General features: G+C 45.0%; 1 long non-coding RNA gene across 1 annotated transcript; it reads left to right on the top strand.

The window, feature by feature from the left end:
• Positions 1-1,831: 1,831 nt before the first annotated feature.
• Positions 1,832-11,357, top strand: LOC115199131 (uncharacterized). Its single transcript, XR_003879352.1, has 2 exons — positions 1,832-2,112; positions 11,264-11,357. It is a non-coding gene; the product is annotated as an uncharacterized LOC115199131 (long non-coding RNA).
• Positions 11,358-11,363: the final 6 nt, after the last annotated feature.

The following is an 11,363-nucleotide window of genomic DNA, read 5'->3' as shown; positions in this document are numbered from 1 at the left end:
TAACCCAGCTTAGACCCCCAAAGAGCAAGCAGCATCAAAGTAGCAAGGATGGAACACCTCCCGAAAAGGAAGAAACAAGACGTGGAGGGATCCTTGATTCCCTGATAATACATTGTATCTGTATAACTCTTTGTTTAACCAGCGTTGATTAACAATAACTGTTGGTTTTCTAGATTAGGAAGATGTATCTGACTGCTAAGGCTGAGGAAAGAGTCATACATGTATTAATGAAGTGGGACTGTGGTCACCTGGCTAATTCACTGATCCTGCTCCATGGAGGGTCTCCCAGGGCTAAATCCTTACTAGAAACTTCAGTACATATCTGTCATTGACTCCAATGCATGATTACACACACACACACACACACACACACACTGGGGCTTTCATCCTTAGGTACTGCATAGTTCCTGCTGTCAATGCTGTACTAGTGTGGAAAATCCAGGGTTGTTCTCATTCTTTCTTGTCATCTTTAGGAACACACAGCGAAAGAAGGGAGCAGAGAGACAGAGAAAGAAGGGAGCAGAGAGACAGCGAAAGAAGGGAGCAGAGAGACAGAGAAAGAAGGGAGCAGAGAGACAGAGAAAGAAGGGAGCAGAGAGACAGAGAAAGAAGGGAGCAGAGAGACAGAGAAAGAAGGGAGCAGAGAGACAGAGAAAGAAGGGAGCAGAGATACAGAGAAAGAAGGGAGCCGAGATACAGAGAAAGAAGGGAGCAGAGATACAGAGAAAGAAGGGAGCAGAGAGACAGAGAAAGAAGGGAGCAGAGATACAGAGAAAGAAGGGAGCAGAGAGACAGAGAAAGAAGGGAGCAGAGAGACAGAGAAAGAAGGGAGCAGAGAGACAGAGAAAGAAGGGAGCAGAGATACAGAGAAAGAAGGGAGCAGAGAGACAGAGAAAGAAGGGAGCAGAGAGACCCAGAAAAAGGGATCAGAGAGACAGAAAGAAGGGAGAAGAGAGACAGCGAAAGAAGGGAGCAGAAAGACTGAGAAAGAAGGGAGAAGGGAGACAGCGAAAGAAGGGAACAGAGAGACAGAGAAAGAAGGGAGCAGAGAGACCCAGAAAAAGGGAGCAGAGAGACAGAAAGAAGGGAGAAGAGAGACAGAGAAAGAAGGGAGCAGAGAGACAGAGAAAGAAGGGAGCAGAGAGACAGAGAAAGAAGGGAGCAGAGAGACAGCGAAAGAAGGGAGCAGAGAGACAGCGAAAGAAGGGAACAGAGAGACAGAGAAAGAAGGGAGCAGAGAGACCCAGAAAAAGGGATCAGAGAGACAGAAAGAAGGGAGAAGAGAGACAGTGAAAGAAGGGAGCAGAAAGACTGAGAAAGAAGGGAGAAGGGAGACAGCGAAAGAAGGGAACAGAGAGACAGAGAAAGAAGGGAGCAGAGAGACCCAGAAAAAGGGAGCAGAGAGACAGAAAGAAGGGAGAAGAGAGACAGAGAAAGAAGGGAGCAGAGAGACAGAGAAAGAATGGAGCAGAGAGACAGAGAAAGAAGGGAGCAGAGAGACAGCGAAAGAAGGGAGCAGAGAGACAGCGAAAGAAGGGAACAGAGAGACAGAGAAAGAAGGGAGCAGAGAGACCCAGAAAAAGGGATCAGAGAGACAGAAAGAAGGGAGAAGAGAGACAGCGAAAGAAGGGAAAAGACTGAGAAAGAAGGGAGAAGAGAGACAGAGGATGAGTCAATGGAGGTAAAAGGTAGTAATACATTCCTGTCAGGGTCAAGAAACACACACATAAATAACACCCTCTCTCTTTCTCTCTCTCTCTCTCTCTCTCTCGCTCTCTCTCTCTCGCTCTCTCTGTCAGAGAGTGAGCCAACAGGTTACAGCAGCTCCATGCACCCCCTCTCTAACTGTTCTCATTCATTCACTCTACCTACCCACACACACTCCTTATCTCACACACAGTACACAATCTACTGTATGTGAGTGTTGCAACTACTTATTTTACGGAATAAAATACAATACAATCTCGGATTCTTTCTTCTTCCCTGTGGGCACCTTTAAACTTTTTCTCTGGGATTTTTTTCTCTCACAACCTGGCAACCCGTAGAGAGCAGCAAGCAGCAGTTGCCAGAACAAGTTGCCAGAACAAGAGGATGTGTCCTATCCCTGGAGAGGTAAGCAAGAAGCTTTTAGGGGCTCTGTGAGTGGGCCACTACTTTCACTGTCTCTTACTGGCTATGTCTCAAATGGCACCCTACTCTTTATATAGTTACCTACATTTGATTAGAAAAGTAGTGCACTATATAGGGAATAGGGTGTAATCTGGGAGACACCCACTGTCTCTGCCAGTTCTAAAGTTAACACCCAGCTACAGTCTGGTAATTGTGGAACAAATTTGGAAACGGTTATTTTCTGAATGCGCCGTTCCACTCAATATAGTTTTCAAAGAGAGAGAAACTAGCAGAGCTAATGCAGCTGAAAAGGCTTTGGCAGAAAATGGAAGCATTTATATCTATATAATGTGTTTAAGGAGCCTTTCCCCCACTTTATGTTCAGGAATTCATTGCATTCCCAGCATTACTCATGCTTTTAAACACAATGTCTGAGGGAAGAGGAAAGTGCATTGTAGCATTAAAGCAAATAACCTGTTGCATGCTGCTGCTGCTGCTACTGCCACATCCACACTGGTGTAGAGGGGTTGCCTGCACAGGAACACTCTTAGAAAAAAGGGTTCTAAAAGGGTTCTTTGACTGTCCCTATAGTAGAACACATTTTGGTTCCATATAGAACCCTTTTTGGTTCCATCTAGAACCCTCTGTAGACTGGGTTCTAGATGGAACTCAAAAGGGTTCTACCTGTAACCAACAAGGGTTATTCAAAAGGTTCTCCCATGGGGAGAGCCGAAGAACCCTTAAAGGTTCTAGATAGCAGGAGCACATGAAGGTCCCTGTGGTGTCTGAGAGCTGGAGCATAATGTGATGACACTGGAGTGTACTATAGGGAACTCCCCATGTAAAGACATGTCTGTATAGAATAACTAGCATTAGGAAGTGGTGATAAAATGGAATGTTAATGATTCATTACTTTTTAATATTATGGATTGTATGTGTGCGTTCGTGCATGCACGTGTGTGTGTCTGTTTGTGTCTGTGTCTGTTTGTGTCTGTGTGTGTGTGTGTGTGTGTGTGTGTGTGTCTGTCTGTCTGTCTGTCTGTCTGTCTGTCTGTCTGTCTGTCTGTCTGTCTGTCTGTCTGTCTGTCTGTCTGTCTGTCTGTCTGTCTGTCTGTCTGTCTGTCTGTCTGTCTGTCTGTCTGTCTGTCTGTCTGTCTGTCTGTCTGTCTGTCTGTCTGTCTGTCTGTGTGTGTGTGCCTTTTCACTGCTCCCAATTTCACACCTACAGGGATAATCCTCTGTGATGTGGAAAATGCCATTATGTAGAAATAGCTGACATGCGGTTGGACTTGTAGGGCATGTGGTTCCAAATGGAGAGAGAGAGAGATGGAGTATTATATAGGGAGAGATAGCAGGGGAGTGGTAGCGAAAGACACATTAAGTTGGAGAGAGAGAGAGACCATGTTTATGTCCTCTACCTTTAATCCACTCTGAGCCGTAATACACTAACTGGGGCCAGACAGACACAATACCCTCTCCAGTGGTAAGGTGAGGCTGCCAGGCTGGACACAAGTGATTGCATTGTGAGAGCGTTGCAGGGACGTTGTCAGAGGTTGCTGAGTGCTGCTGACCTGTTTGTGAGTGTAGCCTTTGCAAAAATACCCCTTCTGCATCTTCAGAGTGAGGCCTGGTCCATTGCTGATTAAGAGTCCATAGAGTGTACACTTACATCATTGCAGACCTGGGTCAGTACAGTACATAATATGTCAAGTACTTTCAAATGCCTGCAGGTATTCGAAGCGCGCTTGAATTAGCTTGGAGTTTGCACTTTCGGGACTATGTATTTGATTCCATTGTACTGGGCAGCTTAATCAATCTTAGCTCAAGTATTATATCTGGATAATTGGTGAAGTTGACAGAAGCAGAGGGTTCTTTTGGTGAAGTTGAAAGAAGCAGAGGGTTCTATTGGTGAAGTTGAAAGAAGCAGAGGGTTCTATTGGTGAAGTTGAAAGAAGCAGAGGGTTCTATTGGTGAAGTTGAAAGAAGCAGAGGGTTCTATTGGTGAAGTTGAAAGAAGCAGAGGGTTCTATTGGTGAAGTTGTAAGAAGCAGAGGGTTCTATTGGTGAAGTTAAGAGAAGCAGAGGGTTCTATTGGTGAAGTTGAAAGAAGCAGAGGGTTCTATTGGTGAAGTTGAAAGAAGCAGAGGGTTCTATTGGTGAAGTTGAAAGAAGCAGAGGTTTCTATTGGTGAAGTTGTAAGAAGCAGAGGGTCCTATTGGGGAAGTTGTAAGAAGCAGAGGGTCCTATTGGTGAAATTGTAAGAAGCAGAGGGTTCTATTGGTGAAGTTAAAAGAAGCAGAGGGTTCTATTGGTGAAGTTGAAAGAAGCAGAGGGTTCTATTGGTGAAGTTGAAAGAAGCAGAGGGTTCTATTGGTGAAGTTGAAAGAAGCAGAGGGTTCTATTGGTGAAGTTGAAAGAAGCAGAGGGTTCTATTGGTGAAGTTGTAAGAAGCAGAGGGTTCTATTGGTGAAGTTAAGAGAAGCAGAGGGTTCTATTGGTGAAGTTGAAAGAAGCAGAGGGTTCTATTGGTGAAGTTGAAAGAAGCAGAGGGTTCTATTGGTGAAGTTGAAAGAAGCAGAGGTTTCTATTGGTGAAGTTGTAAGAAGCAGAGGGTCCTATTGGGGAAGTTGTAAGAAGCAGAGGGTCCTATTGGTGAAATTGAAAGAAGCAGAGGGTTCTATTGGTGAAGTTGAAAGAAGCAGAGGGTCCTATTGGTGAAGTTGAAAGAAGCAGAGGGTTCTATTGGTGAAGTTGAAAGAAGCAGAGGGTTCTATTGGTGAAGTTGAAAGAAGCAGAGGGTTCTATTGGTGAAGTTGAAAGAAGCAGAGGGTTCTATTGGTGAAGTTGAAAGAAGCAGAGGGTTCTATTGGTGAAGTTGAAAGAAGCAGAGGGTTCTATTGGTGAAGTTGAAAGAAGCAGAGGGTCCTATTGGTGAAGTTGAAAGAAGCAGAGGGTTCTATTGGTGAAGTTGTAAGAAGCAGAGGGTTCTATTGGTGAAGTTGAAAGAAGCAGAGGGTCCTATTGGTGAAGTTGAAAGAAGCAGAGGGTCCTATTGGTGAAGTTGAAAGAAGCAGAGGGTTCTATTGGTGAAGTTGAAAGAAGCAGAGGGTTCTATTGGTGAAGTTGAAAGAAGCAGAGGGTTCTATTGGTGAAGTTGAAAGAAGCAGAGGGTTCTATTGGTGAAGTTGTAAGAAGCAGAGGGTTCTATTGACTAACACATGCTTTGACCCCTTGTGACGTAGCCGCCATCTTTGATTTTCTCCCCTGTGACCTCAGGGAACATCAGTTGACACTCTAACCATCTTACTATGTCTGCAATGAGCTACAGATGTCTTCACAGTCTGACTTGGGGAAAGTTCCAACTCTGCAACACCAACCCAGAATTAGTACATGAACCTACTTTACAGATGTACTTTATTCAGCAGATGACTCAGAAGGCAGACCCAGATTAAACCCACTCCTGGAGAGGAAAAAAGCACTTTCAATGGAGACTCACCATTGAGCTTTTTAAGTCTAGGATGAAGGGTCCGGAAAACCAGCCCTTACTGTAAAAGTATGCTCTTGTTGCAAACCAGTTTGTGACTATGACATACAGATGTCAGATCTTCATTTGATCACTCTTTTGTTGCTGAGAATGTTCTAACTTGTAGTGTATTTGAGTTTTAAAAAGGCTTCTAAAGTTTGTAATTTTCACTTTTAAATTTCAGACTTAATTTTCCCAAATGAGAAATGTATCACCCCCAACAAAAATGTTCATTAATTATAATCCACATAATAATTCATAATAATTTCCTGTTGCTGCAGGATTATATTCCTGTTGTAGCAAACTGCCCAAATTAAGATCCTACTGATCTTAAGCTTATGTCAGGTTTCTACAACTATACGTTTCTACACTTTAACATGTAAAGTATGTAGCAGGATACAAGCAGAGACAGGACTGGCTTGGATTGGTATGTGAATGGAGAGGTGCTGTGTATCTTTTGGGTATGCTGTGTAACCTCTGGCAGCTCTCCCATCTGAGTGACTGGTAACTCAACATGCCTCTCAAACAGTCAAACGCCCTGACGTTATCTGGCCAGGCCTTCAAACTGCTGTGAAATAAAACTATGGGGAAAAATGTTAGGATTTCATTTTTTACCTGAAGTTGATCTATGGTCTAGAGAGGTGATCTAGCAGGATGGAGGGATGTTTTGATGGATGGATGGATGTTTTGATGGAGGGATGGATGTTTTGATGGATGGACGGATGTTTTGATGGAGGGATGGATGCTTTAATGGATGGATGTTTTGATGGAGGGATGGACGTATGTTTTGATTGATGTATTGATGGAGGGATGGATGTTTTGATTAATGGTTGGATGTTTTGATGGAGGAATGTTTTGATGGTGGGATTTATGGATGTTTTGATGAAGGGATTAATGTTTTGATGGATGGATGTTTTGATGGAGGGATGGATGTTTTGATGGAGGGATAGATGTTTTGATGGTTGGATGGATGTTTTGATGGCGGGATTAATGTTTTGATTGATGTTGTGATGGAGGGATAGATGTTTTGATGGATGGATGGATTGATGTTTTGATGGATGGATGTTTTGATTGATGTTTTGATGGAGGGATGGATGTTTTGATGGAGGGATGATGTTTTGATGGAGGGATGGATGTTTTGATGGAGGGATGGATGTTTTGATGGAGGGATTGATGTTTTGATGGATGGATGGATGTTTTGATGGATGTTTTCATGGAGGGATGGATGTTTTGATTGATGTTTTGAGGGAGGGATAGGTATTTTGATGGATTGATGGATGTTTTGATGGATGGATGGATGTTTTGATGGATGGATGGATGTTTTCATGGAGTGATGGATGTTTTGATTGATGTTTTGATGGAGGGATAGATGTTTTGATGGATGGATGGATGTTTTGATGCATGGATGGATGGATGTTTTGATGGATAGATGGATGTTTTGATTGATGTTTTGATGGAGGGATGGATGTTTTGATGGATGGATGTTTTGATTGATGTTTTGATGGAAGGATGGATGTTTTGATGGAGGGATGGATGTTTTGATGAAGGGATGGATGTTTTGATGGAGGGATGGATGTTTTGATGGAGGGATGGATGTTTTGATGGAGGGATGGATGTTTTGATGGAGTGATGGAGAGATTCAGAGATGGGGTGAAGGGTTAAGGGGGAGGTGTAGCTCTATCTGGTATCTGTATTTACTAGCTGAGCTAAGACAGACTTGACACACACACCTACTATAGGGAAAGGCAAAAATACAGAGATACTATAAATGCCATCTAAAATCACAACCTCACCATCGCTAATCTATTGACCTTTTAAAACCTCTAAAAGTCTAAGCCGTTTGGGAGGCTTTTACTAAGCTAACACATGGAATTGTTTTAAGATGGTCATACCATGGATCATTTAGCTATTTAATATTTTAGAACCCCTTTGTGACTCCTCCCACCGCAGATGAGGAAGGCCAACATACGCGGATGCGGTGGATTGAGACGCAGCCCATAAAAACCCTGATATCTCCAGCTTAAACTTTATTCATTATGTTACTTAGATTGACGCGTCAACAGACTCTTAAGGATCAGAAATGTTGTCTTTTAAATGTATCTGAAGCGTTGTCTTTGCAGAAGCACCTTTAATGTCACGTCAGCAAAGCAGATAGAAAATTCCAATTGGCCTGGAATGTAGAGTAGCCTTGAGGCTGCGCTCTCCTTCCTGGGACTCCATGACCTGGAATGTAGAGTAGCCTTGAGGCTGCGCTCTCCTTCCTGGGACTCCATGACCTGGAATGTAGAGTAGCCTTGAGGCTGCGCTCTCCTTCCTGGGACTCCATGACCTGAAATGTAGAGTAGCCTTGAGGCTGCGCTCTCCTTCCTGGGACTCCATGACCTGGAATGTAGAGTAGTAGCCTTGAGGCTGCGCTCTCCTTCCTGGGACTCCATGACCTGGAATGTAGAGTAGCCTTGAGGCTGCGCTCTCCTTCCTGGGACTCCATGACCTGAAATGTAGAGTAGCCTTGAGGCTGCGCTCTCCTTCCTGGGACTCCATGACCTGGAATGTAGAGTAGCCTTGAGGCTGCGCTCTCCTTCCTGGGACTCCATGACCTGGAATGTAGAGTAGCCTTGAGGCTGCGCTCTCCTTCCTGGGACTCCATGACCTGAAATGTAGAGTAGCCTTGAGGCTGCTCTCCTTCCTGGGACTCCATGACCTGGAATGTAGAGTAGCCTTGAGGCTGCGCTCTCCTTCCTGGGACTCCATGACCTGGAATGTAGAGTAGCCTTGAGGCTGCGCTCTCCTTCCTGGGACTCCATGACCTGAAATGTAGAGTAGCCTTGAGGCTGCGCTCTCCTTCCTGGGACTCCATGACCTGGAATGTAGAGTAGCCTTGAGGCTGCGCTCTCCTTCCTGGGACTCCATGACCTGGAATGTAGAGTAGCCTTGAGGCTGCGCTCTCCTTCCTGGGACTCCATGACCTGGAATGTAGAGTAGCCTTGAGGCTGCGCTCTCCTTCCTGGGACTCCATGACCTGGAATGTAGAGTAGCCTTGAGGCTGCGCTCTCCTTCCTGGGACTCCATGACCTGAAATGTAGAGTAGCCTTGAGGCTGCGCTCTCCTTCCTGGGACTCCATGACCTGGAATGTAGAGTAGCCTTGAGGCTGCGCTCTCCTTCCTGGGACTCCATGACCTGGAATGTAGAGTAGCCTTGAGGCTGCGCTCTCCTTCCTGGGACTCCATGACCTGAAATGTAGAGTAGCCTTGAGGCTGCGCTCTCCTTCCTGGGACTCCATGACCTGGAATGTAGAGTAGCCTTGAGGCTGCGCTCCCCTTCCTGGGACTCCATGACCTGAAATGTAGAGTAGCCTTGAGGCTGCGCTCTCCTTCCTGGGACTCCATGACCTGGAATGTAGAGTAGCCTTGAGGCTGCGCTCTCCTTCCTGGGACTCCATGACCTGGAATGTAGAGTAGCCTTGAGGCTGCGCTCTCCTTCCTGGGACTCCATGACCTGGAATGTAGAGTAGCCTTGAGGCTGCGCTCTCCTTCCTGGGACTCCATGACCTGAAATGTAGAGTAGCCTTGAGGCTGCGCTCTCCTTCCTGGGACTCCATGACCTGGAATGCATGCACTTTCTCTTCTGAAGGGACTGTGTGTTTGTGTTTGTGTGTGCGCAGTCACGTTTTAGTGTGTGTGTGTGTGTGTGTGTGTGTGTGTGTGTGTGTGTGTGTGTGTGTGTGTGCGCGCGCATGGACAAGTCTCCTGAAGGGAGAGATTGGTGGAAACAATCATTAACCTTGGAATGCAGACCCAATTTACCTTCATAGACAGTTAATACGTATCCTTTCTCAGACCTGATTACTGGGAGGAATGTTTAGGTTTTCACCAGACACACTTCTCCACTTTGAAATGTATTGCTATAGTGCATGGCCGTGACATGTATTTTAATGCAAAGGAAACCATATTTCATGGTCTGGTCACAGAGAACTTGCTATCTATTAGATTGTAGATTAGGGACCGCACAAAGAAACGCTGACACACACACAGATGGACACACATATATACAGACACACAAATACACACATACAAACACACACACACACACGTGGACACACACACACATCGACACAGATGCGTGGAGATAAGAACTGGACACAGATGTCTGTTATTACAGATTTTCTTTGGTGTCGCGATCAAACTCAACACACACACACAAACAAACAAACACACACACACACAAACAAACAAACAAACACACACACACACACTGGTCGGCAGGAGGATATCGACTGTACACACATGGTTCTACAGATTTGCTATAAAGTGCGCACACACACACACACACACATAGACACACACACACACACACACACACGTGGACACAGATGCGTACCTACAGGTGGAGATAAGAACTGGACACAGATGTCTGTTATTACAGATTTTCTTTGGTGTCGCGATCAAACTCAACACAGACGCAGGCACACACACACACACACACACACGCGAAACAATTAGCTATGGTGTCTTAGCCTAGCTCAGGGATTAATCAGACCTGGTATGTGAGTTCCAGGGCTATGAGTGGGAGAAGGCTTCAGGGCAGGGGGCTCGACTAATCTCTTCCCCAGGATAAGTGTTCTGGTCTGGGGGACCGTGGCAGGCCAGGTATGCCTCAAAGCCAAGGTAGATGCTATGGCTCCCATTCCAGAGGACCTTGATTCTGAGGGGACGGTTATACAGTTTAGACTATATGGAACATAATGATCAGGACCAGGAAGTAGACTTGGGAAAAAATCTGGGCCTTAGTTATAGGCTATAACTTTATCTCATCATTTGATCAGGTGACATTGTCAGGAAAAAGACCCATAGAGTAGTTAACTGACTGTTATCTATTGAAAGGGATAGGCATGATTCACCATCTGAAATGTCATGGCTTTGATATGATTTCATGAATACTGTGAATATTTTACTATCGTGATGGTTTCCAGTTGCTTAGAGCAGGTGTTGATTTGATTTAATATATTAGTGTTGTTCACTGTGAGATGGTGAATGTTCATTGTGCCTAATTGCTTAGCTTGTTTCAAGGGAGCTGTCAACAGTCTCCATAGTAACAACCTTGGTACTGACGTGTTGTAGACAGGAGTGTATTCATGGCCATGTGCACAAACAGGAGTCCTGCCGTGAAGCCTTGATCGCCCAGGTTTCTTCCAAAGTGAACATTCGTTAGGGGCTCCACAATGTGGTAGCCGTGTTCAACAGTGTGAAACAGCACACTGACTGTTAGCTACTGAAAGGGAGGTGTGTGATTCACCATCTGAAATGTCATGGCTTTGATATGATCTTGTGAATATTTGACTATCGTGATGATTCTCAGTTGCTTAGAGGAGGGTGTTGATTCCTGCGTAGGAAACAAATGAGTCAGCTGAATATAGGTATATGTAAGTGCAGCAGATATTATCCTGAATCATACTCTCATGAAGAGATAGCCCTACCTGAGACTTCTAAGGCCAAGGCCCTCAGACCTTGAGGATGTCGTCCTCCTGGCCTGACATGCTGACCTGGGATCAGTCTGATTCAACATGTGATAGTGTTGTGTAGAAAACACTCATGTATGGGCCTTGTTTAACTGTTTCACTTTGTTGCTTTCAGAAAAGAGAGAAGAGTCTGAGCTGAATCTTAAAGAGGAGTGGATCTGTCGGAGGAGATCTGAGGAGAGGACCAGGAACAGGAGAGAAGAGGAGGAGAAGGA

Source organism: Salmo trutta, chromosome 8, assembly GCF_901001165.1.
Source record: "Salmo trutta chromosome 8, fSalTru1.1, whole genome shotgun sequence".
Classification (NCBI taxonomy): Eukaryota; Metazoa; Chordata; class Actinopteri; order Salmoniformes; family Salmonidae; genus Salmo; species Salmo trutta.
This window is presented reverse-complemented; position numbering and strand designations above follow the sequence as displayed.